This window comes from Vombatus ursinus, unplaced genomic scaffold, assembly GCF_900497805.2.
Source record: "Vombatus ursinus unplaced genomic scaffold, bare-nosed wombat genome assembly UNPS02010980.1, whole genome shotgun sequence".
Taxonomy (NCBI): domain Eukaryota; kingdom Metazoa; phylum Chordata; class Mammalia; order Diprotodontia; family Vombatidae; genus Vombatus; species Vombatus ursinus.
The window spans coordinates 2,239,459-2,262,733 of NW_020950758.1; the positions used below are offsets into that span (position 1 = coordinate 2,239,459).

The window sequence follows — 23,275 nt, forward strand, 5'->3', positions numbered from 1 at the left end:
CTCCTTTTTGTATCCCCAGTACTTAGCACAGTGCCTGGCACAGAACAAGGGCTTAATAAATAATTATTGACCTGCTGAGATGCCTTCTCAATCTCTTGATGCTGTGCCAATTGGATCCCATAGCCTTCTCCTCTATATACATATAGTCTATTCTAGCAGCTAAGTACTTGTTCACCTTAGCGCCATTTTCATTCTTCTTTACCAGACATGCACCTTGATTTTTGAAGCCAGAAACAAAATAAATGACAGTCCCACTATCCTCTGCTCTGGTGAGATCCCAACTGAAAGGTTGTGCTCAGGTCTGGGCACTATGGTCTAAGAAAGATATTGACAAGCTAGTGAAGGTTCAAAGATGGGCAGCCAGAATGATGAAAAGTCTAGCATTCATGCCATAAAATTATATTCCACATATACAGAAAACTTCCCAGTTTGCAAAAAAAAAAATCCTCATGTATGTTTTATCTTATTATTATCCTATTCTTCATTGCCAATATGTGAGTTGTATGCTATTATTATATCCATTTTAATTTTGAGGAAATTGAGGTATAGAAGCATTAGGTGACTTGTCAAGGATCACATAGCCAGTAAGTGTCTAAGGCAAGTTTCACACCCCAGGCTTCCAGACTCTAAACCCACAGTTCTCTTCTTTGCTCTGTATAGTCTTTTCATTGTGGCGACTGGGAATACTTAAGCTGGAGAGCAGAAAGTTTAATGAAGCCACGATGGCTGTGTCTAAGCATGTGAAGGGCTGTCATGGAGAAGACAGAGGGATTAACTTTATTCTGCTTGGCCCCGGCAGGGGTGGGGAGATCCAGGAGGAAGCTGTCGAAGCTGAAAGACAGAGTTAGTCTTGATGTTGAGAGAGAGAGAGAAAAAAAGGAAAAACAAATAAAAAAAACAAAAAATTCTTCTTAAGGATTTATGCTATCCCAAAGCGGAATGTTTTGCCTTAGGAAAAAGTGAATTGTGCTTTATTGGAGGCTTTTAAATAGATCAGATGAGATTTTATTTTTTTGTTTTATTTTATAGGGAATCCAGTTTGGTCCATGGATTGGACAAGATTGCTCCTAGAAATCTCCTAAACCTAAGATTCTATGATACTATAAGGATGTTCAAGTTGTATGAAATGAAACATCTTTTAAAGTCCAAGAGAGAAGATCATTTCCAACAGGAACATTAGGGGATGGCCTCCTAGAATACAAGGAATAACAAGAACTAAGTTCATGGGTAGGAAGCTCATGTTTGCAGTCAGTCAGCCAGGACTATTAAGAAGTGGAACCATCAACCAGAAAGACCCTTCATTATTACATACATTAAAGAAAAAAAAAAAACAACAGTTTTTTTCCCCTTCTATCTATGAAGTGGACACCGTGGATAGAGTGTTAGATTTGGAGGCAGGAAGACACAAATTCAAAACCTGCCTCACACTTTACTTGTTGAATAAACCTGGGGAAGTACCTTAATTACTTTTAGACTCAATTTCTTCATCTGTAAAATGGAGATGATAATAACATCCACCTCTTAGGGTTGTTATAATGATCAAATGAGGTATGTAGAAGCATTATATAAATGCTAGCTATAATTATTATCTTAACTACCACATGTTTAACTTGGTCCACTCTCTGAAAATTTTTTTTCTGCTACCTTAAATTCCCATTACACTACTTGGAAACTTCATGCAAATCATTGTCTTCGAAGTTAAATTAAAAATGCCAGAGGGGCAGGGTGGTACTATTGACTGATGTCTTGCTTATCAACTAACTCCAAATACCTTGTCCTCCCTGTGAGCACCAAGTTTTCCTCCTAGCTCTACTTTATGGGATTGCAGACAAGTCTTCTTTCTTCCTTCCTGGGCCTCTGTATCCAAAGACATGAAATAAGAGTCTTGGAATAGATGATCTCCAAGAGGCAATTTCAGTGCTGACATAAGGTCACTCCCACTTCTGATATTCTTTAAATATTTGAAATGCTGCTCTCTTTTCCATGACCCATTCAGGTATCCAGAAATTTAATTGAAGCTATTTTTCATTATGTAGCACAAAATACAGAGAAACACACACACACACACCACTTAATGTCTAAAGTCACAAAAAACTCAAATAATCTAACTTCCTATCAGTATGAGTTTCATTGAATTCTTTACTCAAATTGACTTCCTTAAAAGTATTTCAAATGACTTTTGTTTTATAGAAAGGAATTTTGAAATCTCGGTTATCAGCTGACAACAGATTCAGACTCAATTCTAATTTTCTCTTCAAAAAAATTATTGAAAGTTCTTTTTTTGTTTTTTCTTCTACACATCTAGATAGGGAGAAAATAATCTTGAAAAAAGCACTCAGGAATTACTAAAGAGTCATTGTTATTCTTTGTACAAGCACTTTAAACTTGAGAGCCATATTAACAATAAGAGATTTCAGCAAGATAGTGGGTATTTACTCGTGAAACTTTAGAAGGTATATGTAGATTAAATAATTTAATGAGGTCCTAGAACACTGAGTAATAACTTTCTGGGTAACAAGGATGTCACCATGACACAGATTGCCTTGATAGCAGCATATACAATAGGTATGTAGCTAATAGTTTGGGTTTCCAAATTGGGGCCAAAGGATTCAAGGAGCTCAGACAGTAGATGTGTGACCCTGTACAAGTCACTTAACAGTGTTTGCTTTAGTTTCCTCATCTGTTAAAAGATCTAGAGAAAGAAATGGCCAATCGTTCCAGTATCTTTGCCATGAAAACCTCAAATGGAGGTCATGAAGAGTTGGACGTGGCTGAAATGACTGAATGACAAGAACAACAAATCTGATTGGCTTCCTGACTCTCCATTCACATCCCACTGCACTAGCACCCTAGATGCTCTCTTCTGCTACTGATCCTTTTTCTACCCTGAAAGGGTGCTGAAGCTGAAGCTGTAGGTTCTGGAATTACTCAGGTGCATTCCCTGGCTACAGTAGGAAGCTAGTCCCTGTCTTTCACTCCAGAATCATGAGGTTATTTTCCATATGACTCCAAAAGTGCAAGAAGGAGTGGAAGAATACTGTTCCCATTCAGGAATATGGCTCATACTTTTGTGTGACTAGAATATGTCTCAATCCCCTGTTACTTGAGTGCTGGTTTTTTGTTTTCGTTTTTGTTTTTGTTGCTGTTTTGTTTTTGCCTGGGTCTCTTAGAAAGATAAAATGCATGAAAAACCTATTCCTAAAGTTAACCTCATTTTATGGCCTTAATTGATTACAATGGTTTAAGATAGATAAACTATATTATAAGTCCCCACAGTTAGAAATGGATTCCATAACAATTAGAACCAAACAAAAACAAATTGGATGAAGTCAAGAGGCACTGGGTTCCCTCTCAATGGAAGTCTTCAAGCACAGACCGGGTGATGACTAGCCAGATATATGGTATAGGAGGTTTCTTTTGGGGATGAGTTGGATTAGCTAACCTCACAAGTCCATCTCAGCTCTCAGATTCTATAAATCGTTAGAAATCTCCAATATGTATGCAAAGATCACAATAGCAGCCTGGCCATTGGGTTGAATGAGATTCTTGCTTAGATCCAAAACAAAGGTTAAACTGCATCGAATGACTGGCATCTAGAACAATACCTGTTGTATGATAAGCACTTCACAAATACTTGTGGATGGATTGATTGGGTTACTTATCGGAATACATTGAGATACCTCAGCTCTCCAGGACAGTGATCTAGACTCAGATTTCCAGGCCTCACATTCTTGATACATGAAGTGGAGATAATACTATTTGGGCTCTCTACTTCTCCAGTGCTTCTCTGAGGCTCGAGGGAGATGGTGTCCGTAAAGGAATTCATAACCACAAGAACATATTCCAATAGGTCTATGACCTTATCCATGTGGCTATTCTCTCCCACAATGCAGGCATATCCGCCAGACCTTGTGACTCTCATTCATGTTCAGTATTGATGTCCATTCAACATAATGGTGCATTTTTCCCTTTCTTTTGACATAAAGAGGATCTCAACAACTCACATTTCTATAGCGCTTTAAGGTTGGAAAAGCACTCAATATGCATTATCTTATTTGAGTCTTACAATAGCCTTGGGAGGTAGGTAATCTATGCATTAGGATACTCATTTTTAAATGAGGAATTGTCACAGAGAGGTTGAGTGATGTGTCTATGATCGTATAACTAGTTAGTGTTGAGGGCAAGATTTGAAATTGTCTTCCTGATATTAGCTCTGACTCTTTTCTATGATACTTTCTGAAGTTTAGCCTTCCTGAGCAAAGTGTTATGCTGCAAATGGGTGCATCGGGGCTTAAAAACAGGTCACCAAACCTTCCTAGTTTTCCCATCCTAGGCATACTGCTCAATATAATGAATTATGAATGCTTTTGCAGTTTCCTTCTGGAGCACATCACCCAGTTTTGGCACAAAGATGGGGCCATAAATCAGGCAGAACAGCAAATGATTGTTTTTTTTTTTTCTTTCTAATCAAAGCTACCTAAATATCCAGACTCATTTTTCTTGCCCCACCATCTCTAAGAAACATTACTTTCTCTTTAATGTTTGCTTAGCCCGTGGAAGGAAGATTTATTCTGCTTTACCCCAAAAGTTGATGCAGATATTATTCTTCCCAAATGGTATTTCTACAATGACATGATATTCTGTATAATGGTAATATGACAGACAGTCTATCTGTGAAATGTTTGAAAGAGAAGCAAGATGATTCCATTTAGCTGGAGTTGGGCTGGAGAAATTGAGAGGTGAATTCGGCATCCCTTCCTCTTGCTCAGGTACAAGAATAGGATGGAGCAATCATGCCAATGTGATTATAGCTAATCAAGCAAAAGTGATCCAAAGGGCTTAGTGGACATCAACCTCAGTACAAATCATCAGTATGGCATGACATCTAAAAATGTCAGTCTGTATTAATAGCTAGATTTTGCTAGCTAAGTGAGTGAGGGAAGGCAACTGCCCCTCTCTGACCATTTTTCCACTTCTGAAAAAGAAAGGAAAATGTTTGTACCATTACTATTGAGAGTCACCAATTTAGAGCTAGAAGGAATGCTGGAGGCCATCCAGTCCATTTTTCAGATGAAGAAACTGAGGCTGAGATATGTAAAATGTCTTGCCCAAGTTCTCACAGGCAGTAAGGAGCAAAATCAGGTTTTGAAACAGGTCCTCTGTCTCTTTAAGCAGCTAGATGGCTCAGTGGATTGAGTGTAGGGTCTGGAGTCAAGAAGATTTATCTTTCTGAGTTCAAATCTGGCCTCAGATGCTTACTAGCTGTGTGAGCCTGGGCAAGTCACTTAGCCCTTCTGGAACATGTTCCCTTAATTAGAAAAGGAAGAGGTTGGATTCAGTGACCTTTGGGATTCCTTAGGTATTCAATTAAATGGCTACTAAGGTCCCTTCTAGCTCTCAACTTTTGTAAATCTGTGATTCAGCCTATAATTTATAGGCTGGCTTGCCTAAGCACACTTGGAGATTAAGTGGTGTACCATTGGGCACCCAGCCAATATATGGCAGAGGTAGGTCATGAATCCAAGGTTGGTGTTTGATTCACTAGGGCCAAGTGTTTCTGCAAACACATATGAACATATTTCTTTTCAAAGTGATTCCTTTCTAGCCTGCAACCCATATTGGGACAAAACTGTATTCAGATTCAATATTGCAAATGATTCTTGAATTGCATGGAGTCTGATTTTATTTTCCTATAGCAGGTGTCCCTGGGGTAATAATAGCTATAACAACTTAGCATTTATATAGCACTTTAAAGTTTCTAAAACTTTATAAATATATCTCAAATGATCATAGATGAAGAAACTGAGACAGACAGAGGTTAAGCTCAGAGTCACACAGCTAGTAAATGCCTGGGGTCAAATTTGAACCCAGACACTCCTGACACCAGGTTTAGCACTCTACTACACCAGCTGAAAGAGTAGTCACCTCCATGGTCCTCACCCTGGGCCCATTTGGTTTCTTTGTGCTCTCCTCTCCACCCTTCTGTCCCAGCAAAGCTTGATCTTTTGAATGAATCTACACTTGGTCACATGTATGTTTTGGTATAAGTAACTATGAGTCCCTGGGCTCCTGTTTTCTTCGGAAATCTTCATTCAAAGCCTAATCTCTCAGTGGTTAATGAAAGATTTTTTTGCCTGATAAGGAGAATTCTGGCGTCATAAAATAGGTGAGGCACAAGCAGGAAGGGAGAAGAGGCTGAGAAGCCCCTGAATTCTCTCCAAAGAAGTCACGTTTTAATTCATGCACGCAATTACATTTGCCTCAAAATTCATAGATATCCTTTTTAATCACTTAAGGATCCTCTAAAAACCCTTTATGATTTTGTCCTGGGAAGCATCCACACTCTTTATTAAAATAATATAAGAATGAATTCATGGAAGACTTACTGCAAAGATTTCCTGTGGGATGGGGATGACCCTGGGGTCTCCAATAGTCTCCCTGTAAAACTGGCATCCTGGTAGCCTCTGCCCTGTTCAAAAGTATTTGAAAATAAACATCACAGATGTGTTTATTGTCTGAGGACGCTTGTTAGTTACAGAGAAGCTCATGTTCTCTCATGGATGGGGGAGGTGCATGGGTTTCACTAAACAGTCAAAGAGAGTCATGACTCAGAAACGTTGAGAAACCCTGATCTAATTCAATGCCTAAATTTTACAAAGGAGGAAACTGAGGCCAAGAGATATTAAATGATTTGCTAACATCTTAGCTCAGCTTCCATCACTTCTAACCTAGATTATTGCAATGACATCTCCAATTGGTCTCCCTATTTCAAGACTCTCTGTTTCCTCACTCTAGTGTGTTTTATGCACTGCTGCCAACAGATCTGACCATGCGATTCCAATGTCTTCTGATGGGCTCTAGCATAAAACATAACCTCTTCTGTCTAGCTTTTAAAACCATGGCCAGTAAATTTTGATTTCCTTTTTATTAATCTTTATTAGTTGGGATTCAGGGCCATTTTTCCTAGTTAGGAGCTAATTGAGGCTGACTGGAACATGCCACATGAGATGCTAAAATTTATTAGAGTATAGATTTCCCAGAAGTATTTTTTTTTGGTTGAAGGATCCCAAATGGCTCTGACCCTGTGGTTATCTTTGTGGCAAGTAAATTTCCCTTCCCCATCAGTCCATTGCAAACTCTTTAAATGTAGTTTCACCTGTAACTTGACTTAGCTTACCTACAAAATCTGTTTAACTAAGTCTGTTTCCTCAGAGAAGGTAAGAGGTTATGATTCTGTTTAAGCTTTTTAAGAAAAAAACTTTTATAGTATAAGCATATGAATAGAATTGCTATGCAATCAGAAATTATGTCTCTTTCTGATGTAATTGGAATCTATATACACTCTGTTGGAATCCTAATTGGAGTTCAGAGTCATTTTTTCTGAACTCTGAACCTATACTTACACATAATAAAATTTAGGTTTTAATCTCTGTAATCTCTATATTTTAATTCATCAATGGTTCCCTGTCACAGAACTCAGTGGGAATATTTTTTTTCCTATAACCCATAATCAGCCTGCTTCCAACCTAGCTTTGCTTCTAACTCTCAAATTTTAGCACCATGCTTCAGATGCCTGCTCTCCCTGGGTTTTCCCTTAGTGTCTAGGGCCATCGTATCCTGCAGCATGCTTCTTCTCTGTCCTCTTTCATTAGTGAGTTCCATCTGGGCCCTCCATTTTGGGGAAGGGGCCAGTCCTGCCAAGATTGATTCGCATCCCAGCTGAGTTTCTTACTCTCTGGAGGTCACCCCCATGCCTTAGCTACCTTCTAAACCTAGAACTTTCCTCAGCACCTGGGAGACTTCTTACCCTAGAATATCCCTCTGCTTTTCAGTCTCCTTTTTCCCATTGGTGAATTTTTTTCCAAGGCCACCATTCTGGGGAGTGGATCAGACTGAGGGCCCTTCATTGCCTTCCCTACTCTGCTACCAAAACTCCAGACATTGTCATCATGCACTTGAGAAAGCACTTGGCCCTGCCTTCATCCACTCATTTTGGTTTACTTGTGTGTTTCCTTCAGCCATTAAGACAGAATTCCCTTGAGGGCAAGAACCAGGTATCTTAGTATCTTTCTTCGTATCCCCAGTGATTAACACCATGACTGCCATATAGCAAGTGCTTAATAAATGTGTTGTTGTTGCTTATACCTTTGCACGATATATCCATCCCCTTTGACTGGAATGTGCTCACTCCTTATCTCCTCCTCAGAAAGCTCCTCTCTTCGTTTTAGATGACACTCTGGCCTTGTCTCACCATGAAGCCTTTCCTGATCCACCCAATTGCTAGTTCCCTTCCTCTCCAGCTATAGCATTTGAAATGACTTTTATATAGTCAGTGTAATTAGCTCTATATTTAAACTCTATACATTTATTATGTGCTTGCTGTCCCCCCTCCTCATTTAAATATAAGTTCATTGTGATTAGGGATTGTTTCATTCTTTATGCTTGTATCTCCATGAATTTGCATAATACAGCCAGGCACATGTTGCTCAGTTGTTTCAGTCATGTCAAGTCTTTGTGACCCCATTTGTTTTCTTAGCAAAGATCCTAAAGTAGTTTGTCATTTCCTTCTCCAGCTCATTTTACAGATAAAGAAACTAAGGCAAAAAGGGTTAAGTGACTTGCCCAGGATCACTCACCTAGTAAGTATCTGAGGTGAGATTTGAATTCAGGTTTTCCTGATTTCAAGAATCATTTCCTGATTCCAACACTCTATCTACTGCACCATCTAGCTGCCAGCCAGAAACATTTGTTGTTCTTCAGTTGTTTTCTGTCATGTCTGACTCTTTGTGACCCCATTTAGAGTTTTCTTGGCAAAGAACTGGAGTGGTTTGCTATTTCCTTTTCCAGTTTATTTTACAGGATGAGGAAACTGAAGAGAGTTAAGTGAATTGTCCATGGTCACACAGCTAGTAAGTGTCTGAGGCTGGATTTGAACTCAGGAAGATGAGTCTTCTAATTCTAGGTCTGATACTCTCCACTGCACCACCTACCTGCCCCAGACACACAATAAGCAATTAACACATATTTGTTGATTGATTGGTTAACAAAATAAGTAGAAAGTTGTAGTTAAAAGTCAGTCTAGGTCCTATGACTCTTAGATCAGAACTGGATCATAGATTTAGAGTAAAAAGATAACTTAAAGGCTATATATGAGTCCAATCTGATCATTTGACAGGTGAGGACACTGAGACCCAGAGAAGTCATGTGACATGTCATATAATTAGTCAATGAAAAGGGAAAAATCTCTATATTCAGTGAATGAATGAATGTTGGCAGAAGGAAATCATTTAGTAATTTGTCTGTACTACATTTCAGGGATAGAAATGAGGGAAACCTACCTCCATAGGGCAGGTGTGACCAAGGTAGGAAGTTTTACACTGGGGAATCATAGAGATATTAAGTGCTGTCAACTGGCTTGCCATTTTCAGAAATAGCAGAATCATTGATTTGATTTCTGGGACAAGAGAAAGAGATAGAAAGCTGGGGAAGGAGTATGGGGTAGATAATCCATATGCAAAAGCAGACTAAAGATAAAATAGCCTGGATGCATGCTGGATTGGCTACTGAAGTCAACTGTGATCTGACATATAAGACCAACCAATAGATCTAGCGAGCTATGTGGATCAGTTTGTATACACTTATTTATCAGTGGGCCCTGAGAAAAGAGCTCCAAAAAAAGAAAGAAAATGTGCTAATTATCTCAGGGACTAGGGGGGTGAGTTCTGGAGTTCCAATGTATGTCAGTTCATGTCTGGAGGACTAGAGTTCAGGAGTTCAGGTCTAAAGATCCAATATAGAATGTTCTGGTCCAGCTGGTGACCTATAGAACAAAAGCAGGAATCAGATGTTGAGGTGACTTGTTTGGACAGCCCATATGGCTAGATGTGGTAATGGGAGGAAGAAGGTATTCTGTGTACAATAAACATCTACTAACGAAGGACAGAAAAAATGGGGGAAAACTTTCAATACTTTTAGATGAATGCATATTTTATTAGTGATTTTATAGAGATGAATGGAGATCAAAATGGCACTCTTTAGAATACATATCGACTAGATGTTCCTTGAAATAACTCCAGGGCTCACAGATGGTGAACCTGAGATTTATGGCATCAAGAATGGAGTGCCTAACAAAAGAAAGAGCAGATAGAGCCTCTAATGTCAAGAGGCAGTCAGTTTCACCAAAGTCATCATGAATATTCCATAAACAATCATCGCAGCTTTCACCAGGAACTGTTGCGCTTTGGTGACATGGAGACACACAATTGCAAGAACTCTTCCTGTTCTGGCAATTGTTCCTGAGAAATTTTCGTATTATTAACTTACCATTTGGGTTGTTGATTGACATCAGTGGCTTTCAGCTGATGGCTGAGGTCAAGGTTCAGAATGGAAAAAGGTTTAAATCAGGGTTGCATTCTTCTTTGATTGCTCCTAGCCAGCAGTAATGACTCCAGGTCAGTGCATAATATCTCAGGGGGCTAGGGAAAAAGACCTTGTTGTTCACTTCCATGCAAATGGCTTTGATTACTGAAAATTGGGAGCTCTTTACATGGTGATCACAAGTCAGAAAAAGGCACCAGGGCTTCCTTTGTCACATTTCTTCCTCATAAGCAGCAACAACTAACATTTAGATAGAATTTGGAAGTTTAGAAGACAATTTAACAATAAGAAATATTTCAAAGTTGATAATGCCCCTATGAGGAAGGTATCACAAATATTTATGATGAATAGCTTTCTTTTTTTTTTAATTTCATGAAAGCACAACTCAGAGAAGTAGTTAATGTGATTTGCCCACAGTCCTTTAGCCAGTAAATGTTGTAGGCAGAATTGGAACTCCCTTTATATCACCTCCTCTTGCAAGTTATTTTTCCTCTTCCAAATACAGTTCTTGTGATCCCTCTGCAAGAGGCCTTTCCTGATTCTTCAGGTTGTTGTTCTCTAAACTGAAATTACTTAGAATTTGCTTTCTATTTGTAGCATCTGGGTGCAATGCCCCTCTCTCTGCCCACCAACCAGCATAGTGGGTGCCCTAGGTTCAACACATTCTATGGATACACATCCACTGAAACCTCTAGTTCAAAAGCCCCCACTGGTGCATTTACTTTCTATTTTTGGGGGGGCAATTGGGGTTAAGTGACTTGTCCAGGGTCCCACAGCTAGTAAGTGTCAAGTTTTTGGTCTGAAGCTGGATTTGAACTCAGGTCTATCCTGACTTCAGGGCCAGTGCTCTATCCACTGTGCCACCTAACTGCCCCCGTATTTACTTTCTAATCAACCAAAGCACATGATTCAAAGGAAAAACATGATGAAAAAGCATGATAAGAACGTAGAAATGAACTGTTTCTTCCATATACCTGGGACACACCCTCCTACAAGTGCATAGTCCATCAGTGGGAAGACTAGCATTAAAAAACAAATAGAATAACACACACAAAGACCTTGCAGGATCAAGACACATGTGGGGAAGGACAACCCAAGTTTCGGGGGTTGGAGGGCCACGAATGTCTTTGGGGAACACCGTGATGCTGCTGCTCGTCGTCTTGGCTTCTGCTCACCTAAAATGATAGGTAGACTCCACCAGGTCTATATATTCTCTGTGGGACATATGAATGGACTATGCAGTGCCTGTCAGACTTTGTCCTTTTTGTTCCAGATTCTGGCTTCAATTGAGATTCTACATCTTCCCTATGCAATCTGCAACATTGATTCCTCTCCAGGCTTCATTCCAGGCTCTCTCTATCAAGCCCTAGAAAGTTCTTCATCCTGGAGGATCTCTCTAGCCCTAGAATCCACACAATGGAAGTGCTCTTCCTTGGTTCTCTTTCACTGACTGTCTGGCTCCTTCCCAAATCTTCTTTTAAAGAAGGAATTCAAGCCAGCCAAATCTCATTCCTATGTCGGCCATATTTCAGCCTTCTCATTTATGCCACAGGAATGAGCCCCATTCTCTTCTCTCCTTTCACCTTCCTTTTATGTGTTATCTCCCTCCATTATAATGTAACTTCTTTTAGGGCAAAGATTATTTTTCTTTCTGCATTGTGTCAGGCACACAGTGACCACTTAAAATGCTTTTAATTGATTGAGTTATTGATTGAAAATAAAGACCTTTGTTGTAGGTTTAGTTCCTCCTCAGTCATGTCACCCTGGATACATGGTATATTGGACAGAATTTTTCTACGTCTTTTCTGAAAAGAAAACCCTACCCCACCCTACTCACAAAGACCTCCAGTTATTACGCTGGGTGGGGGGAGATTATTTTTAAAAATCCCAGTGAAGTTTCCTCCTATACTTATCTTTTTGGCTATCATGAGTGTTTCCTCTTTAGGACATTACCAACTACTAGAGTCAAGTATTTTGGAATGCACACTCTAGGTCAGTCTTCATCATCTCATCACTGGATCTGCCTCCTTCAAGTTTCTCTCCACTCAAATTCATTTTCTTTTTTTATATGTATAACATTTGTTTTTAGTAACAAAGAATTAGAAACTGGGAGGTTTCCAATCAACTGGTTAATGGATGAACAAGACAAAGTATATGAATATTACGGAAAACCATTGTAAGAAATTTCGAAGGTGATGGTTTCAGAAAAACTTGGAAAGACTTATATGAACTGGTATAGAGTGACCTGAGCAGAACCAAGTGAACAATATATAGAACAACAACTGTAAATTAAAGACAAACAACTGAAATATTTAGGAACTCTGATCAATGCAATAACCAACCATGATTCTGAAGGACTCATGATGAAAGATATTGAGAGGTGATGTACTCAGAGTGAAGTCTGAGACACATTCTTTTTTGAATATGGTCAATGGGAGATTTCATTTTGGTGGACTATACATGTTTGTAACTGGGGCTTTCTTCTTGCTCTTCAAACTGGGGAGTGGAATGTTGGAGAGAGAGGATGACTGATTTTGTTGATTGAAAAAAAATTAAAAGATGCTGGGAGAAAGCAAGAATGGCCTCTAGTGAATTGGGTGGATCCCTGTGGTGAATTTTGGAGAGGAACTGAATTAGGGTAATACCGGGTAATAGGACATGGATAGATTTTCTTCTACCTCACTGTGGTGAATTCCTGAATCAATAAGATTATAGACCCACCTGTACATTTTTTTTTCTTTGTTGGCTGTCTTTATTTCAGAAATTTCAAAAAAAGTCATTATATATCCAAAGTATGCTATATATAATATTCCCCACCTGTCAATTTCCCAATCTGAAGGAATTTTAAACATATGTACAGTACATAGAGCAAAAGTAATATCTTGCATGATGTCTGACTACTAATTATAGGTGGAAGCCATGGCTAATCAATTTAGACTAATCAAGGAAGAGAAATGTGCAATCTACAGACAAGACTGTTGCACATTTGTATGAGATTTCTAGATCCAATAAAATCATATCTTCTAGTGTCATTATGGTACTTGGTGTGGAAGTAGTTTCTAAGAAACATCTCTGCTACCTGCTTAATGGGAGAGCTTTTTAGTCAATGTCACTCAGGTTTTTGGCATTCACCTGCATTAAAGTATCTCAAATTAATATTTAAATTTCTCTGGAAATCATTCTTATGTGTAAAATAATTCCTACCCCTCAGACATTCTCATATATACTGTGCTTAGGGGTGCAAGGCCAACTGTTCACAGCCTTATAAGATTGTATCACCTGGTATATCATTATTTTCCCATTGGCTACCTTGGCAGGCAGCCCCATGTGTTCAGTTCAATAAGGGCAATGGAGCAAATTCTTTATAAAATTATTATAAAGCTATTTTTAAATTTATTTATTTATTTTTTTATTTTTCAACATTCACTTTCACAAGGTTTTGAGTTTCAAATTTTCTCCCCATCTCATCTCTCCCCCCACCCCAAGATGGCATACGTTCTGTATACCCCTTCCCCTAATTTGCCCTCCCTTCTATCTCTGCCCCCTTCTCTTATCCCCTTCCCATTCCATTTTCCTGTACGGTAGGATAGATTTCTATACCTCATTTCCTGCATTTTTTATTTCCCAGTTGCATGTGAAAACATTTTTTTAACTTTTGTTTTTAAACTTTGGGTTCCAAATTTTCTCCCTTCCTCCCTCCCCACCCATCTTCATTGAAAAGGGAAGTAACTCCATACAGGTTATACATGTGTAGTCTTGCAAAACACTTCCACAGTAGTCATGTTCTGAAAAACTAAGTATACTTCCCTTTTTCCTATCCCAACCCCCATTTATTCTAGTCTCTCTTTTGACCCTGTCCCTCCTCATAAGTGTTTGCTTCTGATTATCCCCTCCTCCAATCTACTCTCCCCTCTATCATCCCCCTGTTCTCTTGTCCCCTTTCCTCCCTATTTTCCTGAAGGGTAAGAGGTTTCCATACCCAATTGAATGTGTATGTTATTCCCTCCTTAAGTTAAATCCTATGAGAATAAGATTCACTAATTCCCTCTCACCTTCCCCCATTTCCCCTCCACTGTAAAAGCCTTTTCTTGTCTGTTTCATGTGAGATAATTTACCCCATTCTACCTCTCCCTTTCTCCTTCTCCCAGTATAATCCTCTCTCACCCCTTAATTTTATTCTCCAGATATCACCCCTTCATCTTCAACTCACCCTGTGCCCTCTATCTATCTATCTATCTATCTATCTATCTATCTATCTATCTATCTATCTATCTGTCTGTCTGTCTGTCTGTCTGTCTGTCTGTCTGTCTGTCTGTCTATCTGTCTGTCTGTCTGTCTGTCTATCTATCTACCTATCTATCTATCTACATACATATAATATTTTTCCCTCCAACTACCCTAATACCAACAAAGGTCTCATGAGTTACAAATATCATCTTTCCATGCAGGAATGTAAACATTTAAACCATAATAAGTCCCTTATTATTTCTCTTTCCTGTTTATCTCTTCATGTTTCACTTGAGTCTTGTATTTGAAAGTCAAATTTTCTATTCATCTCTGGTCTTTTCATCAAGAAATTTTGAAAGTCCACTATTTCACTGAATGTCCATTTTTTCCCCTGAAGGATTATACTCAGTTTTGCTGGGTAGGTGATTCTTGGTTGTAATCCTATCTCCTTTGCCCTCTGGAATATTGTATTCCATGCCCTCCAGTCCCTTAATATAGAAACGGCTAAATCTTGTGTTATCCTGATTGTGTTTCCACAATACTTGATTTTTTTCTTCCTGGTTGCTTGCAATATTTTCTTCTTGACCTGGGAACTCTGGAATTTGGCTACAATATTCCTAGCAGTTTTCCTTTGGGGGCCTTTTTCAGGAGGTGATTGGTGGATTCTTTCCATTTCTATTTTGCCCTCTGGTTCTAAAATATCAGGGCAGTTTTCTTGATAATTTCTTGAAAGATGATGTATAGGCTCTTTTTTTTGATCATGGCTTTCAGATAGTCCAATAATTTTTAAATTCTCTCTCCTAGATCTATTTTCCAGGTCAGTTGTTTTTTCCAATGAGGTATTTCACATTGTTTTCTATTTTTTCATTCTTTTGGATCACTTTTACAATGCCTTGATTTCTCATAAAGTCACTAGCTTCCAAATGCTCCATTTTAATTTTTAAGGAAGTATTTTCTTCAGTCAGTTTTTGGATTTCCTTTTCCATTTGGCAAATTTTGCTTTTTAGGGCATTTTCCTCCTCATTGGCTTTTTGGACCTCTTTTGCCATTTGAGTTAGGCTATTTTTGAAGGTGTTATTTTCTTCACTATTTTTTTGCGTCTCCTTTAGCAAACTGTTGACTTGTTTTTCATGATTTTCTTGCATCACTCTCATTTCTCTTCTCAGTTTTTCCTCTACTTCTCTTACTTGATTCTCAAAATCCTTTTTGAGCTCTTCCATGACCTGGGACTGATTCATATTTTTCTTGGAGGTTTTGGATGTGGGAGCTCTGACTTTTTTGTCTTCTGGTTGTATGTTTTGATCTCCTTTGTTACCAAAGAAAGATTTTATGGCTGGACTTTTTTTGGACCTTTGTTTATTCAAGATCCCAGCTAATTACTTTAGTTTTAAACTCTTTGTTAAGGTAAGAGTCTGCTTCCAGTGTGGCGAATGTACTGTCCCAAGCTTCAGGGGTTTTGTGCAGCTGTTTTCAGAGATACTTCTAGGGACCTGTAAATTTTCAGTTCTTCCAAGGTGGTATGATAAGGGGCAAGGTTTTTCCTACTTTCCTGGCCTGTACTCTGGTCCAAGAATGATCACAAGCACTCTTTTCTGCCTTGGAACTGTGAAGAGAATTTCACTGCACCACCACTACAGGTTCTACCATGCCAGCACTCCACTTCACCTCAGGATCGTCACCTAGAACTGTGACCCAGATCCAAGCATAGGCAAAGTAAGAGAATCCTGCACCAGCAGAGAGATTCCTGCAATTCCCCTCTGGTCAGCCACTTGATTCCCCCTCAGTCCATGGGCCAGCAACTCCAGAAGCAGCTGCTGCCCTGGATAAGCTCAGGGACTTGAGCTGAGACCACCACGCTTCTCTCTCTTCCCGCAGACACAGACTTTCCCCACTGACCTTCTAAGTTGTCTTTGGTGTTTGTGGGTTGAGAAGTCTGGAAATCACAACAGCTGCTCATGATTCAGTACTCTGAGGCCTCCTCCACATTCACTGAGGCCTGCACGCCCACATTGAACTGCGCTCCTCTCCTCACCCAGCACGATATACCTTTCTGATCAACCATCCAGGCTGTCTTGGGCTGTAAATTTGTTTCACTCTGTCTTTTTGTGGGTTCTGCTGCTTTAGAATTTATTTAGAGCCATTTTATACAGGTATTTGGAGGGGTTTGGGTGAGATCTCAAGCAAGTCACTGCTTTTACTCCTCCATCTTGGCTCCACCCCCCAATCCATTTTTCATTAAGCCACTCAAGTGACATTCATATAATGCAGGTAAGATCACATCACACTACACTCCCCCCTTCCACTCAGTGAACTTCACTGGCTCCCTATTGCCACCAGTATCAAATAAAAAACTGTTCTATTTGGCACTTAAAGCACTTTGCTAAGCAATTCTAGGATGAAATTCACAAAATCCTCTAATATAATGACAAAAAGAATAATTACAATTACAATCATCATTAATAATAATAATAATAATAATAATAATAATAATAATTAATAACACTTTAAGATTAGCTGTTGATAGATAGGTGGTACCATGGATAAAGTACTGTGCCTGGAGTCAGGAAGACCTGAGTTCAAATTTGGGCTCAGACATTTACCAGCTGTATGAGCCTGAGCAACACACCTAACCCTCCTTGCCTCAGTTTCCTCACCTATAAAGTGAACTGGAGAAGGAAATGGCAAACCATTCCAATATCTGTGCCAAGAAAACCCCAAAAGGGGTAAGGAAGAGTCAGATATGACTGAAATGACTGAACAACAACAACAGTTTAGCTATGCAATTTACAGATGTTATGCACTTTATTCCTTTAATAAAAGAACTTCATATTCAATATCAAATGTAACAGTGTGAAGGAAGAGAATATGTTGAGAAGGAGATAACCCACAATTTTTTTTAAAAAAGGTGAAAGAGGTCAAAGGTAAGTGAATACTCAAAGGGCTCAAGCTTGTTCATTATAAATATTTTATTTAAGAACAGAGTTAGAAGATTGCGGATATGCTTGAATATTGAACACATAGCAAAATGAAGTTGAAGCCCTCATGATGCACACAAATGCTTAGTTTCTCAGTGTGATCATTTTGGAGTAGTTGTCTTTGTGAAGCAAGGCTATTGACCAGTTGGAGAATGGATCAAAATGAACATCTCACTGGAAAAAAAGTTAAAGATGAAAAAGAGGCCCCATAGAGTTACAAGAATTCTTACTTAGCATAAGGAAATATTGACCAAAATTACCACAAGTCCAGTGACAGCTTGGATTATTACAATTTTTCAAGGATGAAGAGAAGTTGTCATAATGAGGGGGACAAAAAGTCTTAAAACTGTCCCATGTAGCTTACACCTGGCATGGTGGTCAAAGGCTACACCAATTTAATGTACAAGTCTATGAGTTAACATATACAAAGTGCTTTTCCAGCCTCAAGATGCTTTATAAATGCTAGTAATTACTATTTGCTATCATAAAAACTCATAGAAGTGGCTGATAATAGATTTTTAGAAGTACTGCCTCACAAAACTGAAAATAATTGGAGAAGAAAAATGAATTTTCAGAAAGGATGGCCTGAGACCTCAGCGAGCCTAATCATTTGAAAAACATTTACAAATGCTAAATGGAACATATTGGCCAGCATTTCAAAAATCATATATTTTCATCATCAATGTCAATAAAGTGACCACATTTGGACTCTAAACACTCGATACTCAATGCTCTACATCAGGAATTGGAAATGACCCTAGAGAAGATGGAGTTAAGAAGGGTGACTAGACATGAAAAAAAAAACAATAAAGAGAAGAAATTCATGCAAGTGCAAACATTTTGAAATCCCTAAGGGATAACATTTCAAGATAAATAAGACAGAAGATATAAAGATAGTGAAAATAGCATTATTATCAAAAAAACTTGCATATCTACCTATATCTTTCACTATATATGTATACATCTATATATAAATATCTGTATTTTATATAGATATACATGGATATAAACATATATAATCTATGTCTACATATTTATAAATGTTATGTGTAATTTATTCCTTAAAATAATTGATACCCACTACCAAGTGTGACAATGTGAAGGGAACAATAAGCTAAGCCTAGGAAATAGATGGCACAGAATTTTAGGTATACATACATTTTATGCAATTATGGAGGGAACTGTTGTTAAGACATATGATGATGACACAGATAGGCATCCAGGTATGCTTTTCTGTCACAGACCACATCTTCACAAAGAGTTGACTGAAGCATAGAGAATATAAGAGCTTGTTTTTTTTTATACTAATTATCAAGAAAGTCTCTAATTTGGTGGAGCAAAATATAATATATATTTAGGTGTCATCACCAAAAAGTTGTTGTCCAGTCATGTTGTATGTCATGGGAAATATAAAGACAGAGAAAACTTTGGTCTATGTACCTCTGCTCAATAGCATAAGGTCAGATACAAAATAAGGTGAGTTAGACCTGCCCAAAGTATAGTACACCATTGTCATAGAGGGTATCCTTGCCAGAGTCCAAAATGAAGAGGACTTCCCAGATCCTTCACATGTTCTTGTTTATAGGTGACATTGTGTCAGTTATAACAAGACTTAGAATAGACAGAATTTTGTCTAACTGTTCACTTTGGCAACATCAAGTGGAAAGAGTATGTTCATCATCTCAATTATAAAATGTATTTAGATAGGAAACTTACTGAATTAGTCTATCAATATCAATCACATAAACAATGATTTGGGCCATGAATTGAATAGGTCAAAGATAATAATTTGGAATTTTTCCTCTATCTCTTTTATTTGATTTTTGAAGTCCTTTTTTGAAGTTTTCAATCAATTCTTTTTTAGGGGGGAGATGCCTAAGTCCAATTTGCATTTTTCTTTGAAGCTTTAGATATAGAAATTTTTACTTTGTTGTCTTATTCTGCGTTTGTGTTTTGATATTCCCTGTCACCATAATAACTTTCTATGGTTAGATTCATTCATTCTTTCTTTTTTTTTGTTTCCTCATTTTTCCAGCTTATTTCTTGACTTAAATTTGATGTTAAAGTTGGTTTATGCTCTTGGATGCAGAAGTCACTTTACAAAAGTTCAGATTTTTTGTGTCACTGTTTTGAGTTAGTTCTGGGGAAGTCTGTAAGTTTTCAGTTTTTCCAAGGTGGTAGGATCTAAGGAAAGGTGTGTCTACTTCTTTCTTGGTCTGTGCTCTACTCTATGAACACCCACAAGCACTATTTTCTTCACTGGAACCATGACCAGGGTACCTGTTTCCTTGGGACCTCAAGCTGTGATGTACTAGTGCTCCTTTTTACCCTAGGACTGTGACCCAGTACTGCAATACTGATCCACCTATGGACAATGCAATCAAGTGTTGCACCCAGTGCCAGCAAAGGGACTCCTGTAATCTCCTTCTGATTAGTTGTCAGACAGCCCTTACTGTCTGAGGAGAGCTCTGGAAGCCTTGCCAGTGATTTAGTTGCTCCTAAGGCCTGCTGTTGGTTTTCTGATTCCCAGTCTCCACTGGCATAGCCTGTGCTTAACTGACCTCTACTGTCATCCTGGTGTGACAGACATTTCCTGCTGACCTTCTGACCTGGTCTCAGGCTGGAAAACTTTTTCATCCCATCCTTTTTTGTGATCTGCTACTCCAGAATTCATTTTGAAACATTATTTATAGTTGTTTGGAGGGGAATTTGAGAGAGCTCAGGTGAGTTCCTACCTTTTTTCTGTCCTCTCTATCCCTCTCAAGAAAACCCAAGATCTCATTAACATTTTTGACTGTCACATCATACTTCTGACACTTAGTGATATTGAAGTTCACTAAGGCCATCAGAGCTTTTCCGTCACTCTTCATACTTGAATGGGAATTGTGAAGCTGCCTTTTTTTTTTGTACCCAAGTGTGTAACTCTATAGTTATTCTTATTGCATTCTACCTTATCAGATTGACTTCAATGGTTGGGCCTTTGGGGAATCCTGTCTTTGTGAGTGCGTTACCCATTTCTTCAAAATTATTGTCATCAAGAGATGTTATATTCATTCTCTTTATGGCTTTATCCAAGTCACTAATAAAAATGTTGACAGAATAGGGCTAAGCATAGATCCCTGGGGGCCTCCACTGAAGACCTCCTATCAGAGTGATTTTGAATTATATACACATCTGCCTTCAGTATTCCAATTCAAACAGCTCTGAATCTATCTACTCACATTATTGACTAATCAATGTCTCTCCTCCACAAGAATAGCATTGTGATAACAATCAAAGAGCTTTGCAAACTTTAAATTATTATATGAATGTTAGTTATAATACTAATAATAATGACCATTATCTTATTAATTTTTCAAAAGCTTTGCTGATCATTTAAGCAAAATATGTCCATAAAATTCCTGCCATCTGGTAGTTTATAGTCCTGTGAACAAAGGAAATGATGTCACTCTACATGGCCTGTTTCGGATAAAGTCATGCCAACAGTCAACACTGCTTCATCAAGTTCTAGATATTCACCAATCACCATTTTAATGATCCTTTCTTCAATTTTCCCAGGAATCCCTTCCCTGCTTTGCAAATGAAGACCATATTGTCCCTCTCCTGTCATAAATCACTTCTCTTATTTGGCTCAGCCATCATATCTGGCTATGCTTTCAAGACCTGTGGATGCAGTTCATCTGGGCCAGGAGACTTAAATTTTTCTAAGTCAGCTGGGTGTTCTCTTATTATCCTCTTATTAATTATAGGGAATTAACTCTAGATTAGTCATTTTTGTTTGGTATTTCTAGTGCAAATGTCATTTTAATTATGAAGGAAAATTTTCACATGGCATCAAACTGAAAGGGATGATATGAACATAGGATAGCAAAACAATCATCATAAACAAACAAGTAACCCCTTTCAACTTCCACTTTCCAACAAACAAACAAACAAACAAACAAAAGATTTGATAGCTATAATGATGAATTGTATCTTTTCAGATGAAGTGTGATGAAGTTAAATGCAAAGTTCCACTCATGTTGGAAAAATGAATCTCCACTGATAAGTAGAAGTATGAATAGAATGAGTTTACATAGTTTGTACACATATTGGTGCCAAACGGTAGCCATCTCTGGGGCAGAGGAAAAGGAGAAAAAATTGCATGATACCTTTCTTTATACACACACACACACACACACACACACACGGAATAAAAAGTTGTACATAATAGATCTGCAGTTACATGTATTGTGTATTATATATATATATATCATATATTATATATACACACACACCTACACACACGCATATATGGAATGACAAGTTGTACATAATAGATATGCAGTTACATGTGTAATCATCTTTTTTATTATACTATATTATGGAAATGCTTGTTTTATTCCGTAAACTAAAAATGAAATAAATACAAATCTCAAAAAAAATCCCCAGTTACAGGATAGCAGAATTGTGGCTAGGTAATTGTTTCTTTGGTGGGAAAAAAATCTAAAGATTTTGTGGATAACAATCTGAATATGAGTTAGGTGATATGGTAGCCAGAAAAGTCAATGATCTCCCAGTAGCATTAGGAGAGAAATTTTAGAACATCAATGAGTTGGAACATATCTAGAAGGAGCTAGAGAGGCTATATTAGAGAATGGAAGAGCATACCATATAAGAATTCAAATAATGTAATTTCTGGTGGGGAAGGAAGTGAGCTTGATAGATGCCTTACAGTACTGGAAGAGAATAATTTATAGAAACAAAAAAAGAAAGGAGAGAAAAGAGTACAGAGAAGAGATGTGAATTGATCCATTTGAACCCAGAGAAGAGAACCAAGAATAGTTTTTTCAAATTGTATGAAAGCAGTTTTAGATTCAATATAGGAGAAAATGTCCCAAAAATTAAAACCCTTCAAACGTGGATTAGGATGCCTTGCTGAATGAGTTCCTCATCATTTCAAGAAGGTCTTCAAGCATACATGGGATGACCACTTATTGATGATATTGTATAATGGAATCTTAGTCAAGTGTGAGCCTAACTACTGGTCCTCTGAAGCCTCTTCTATCTCAGAAGTTATATGATACTGTTCAGTAGAATTTTTTTCCAAAAGGAAATTTTTTTCCAAAGGAAGAATATTTCTGCTGGTGAGTGACATTGACCACATGTTTCTGCATCAATGTCATCGATTTAAAATTGAAGATAAAAATACTTTTTACCCACAGCTTTCACAGAACTGTTTTCAATTTAAACCAAACTGCCAAGTAATATGAAGCACTCTTGTTGATTTTCTGAGCATCTCATTCCATTTTCTGAGGTTCAGAAAAGAGAATACTGCATGGTTACACCCTCAGTTCACTCCTTAAGTCAGCAGTTGATCCAACAATCAAAAATAGTTTTCCTAAGATAAAGCTAGGTTAGACAAGAAGGCAACAGCTACCAGTATAAAGTAAAGATCCAAGAACCTCCAGGGACTTATTGAAAGGTTAAAACCTAGACTCCCTACATTAACCAAAGTGTTTTCAGGGGCTACTTTTCCTAATATGTCTCCTTCAGTCATTGGGTATTTCAAATGGATCCAAACTACAAAAAACAACATAAGCAGGTACATGCTTATTATATTATATATTACATTATATATAATGTAATATATTATATATTACATTATATATAATATAATATATTATATATTACATTATAGATAATATAATATATTA

General features: G+C 37.9%; 1 pseudogene; it reads left to right on the forward strand.

Annotated features, from left to right (window-relative positions):
• Nucleotides 1–722: 722 nt before the first annotated feature.
• Nucleotides 723–23,275, forward strand: part of LOC114038352 — a 93,648-nt pseudogene continuing 71,095 nt past the window's right edge.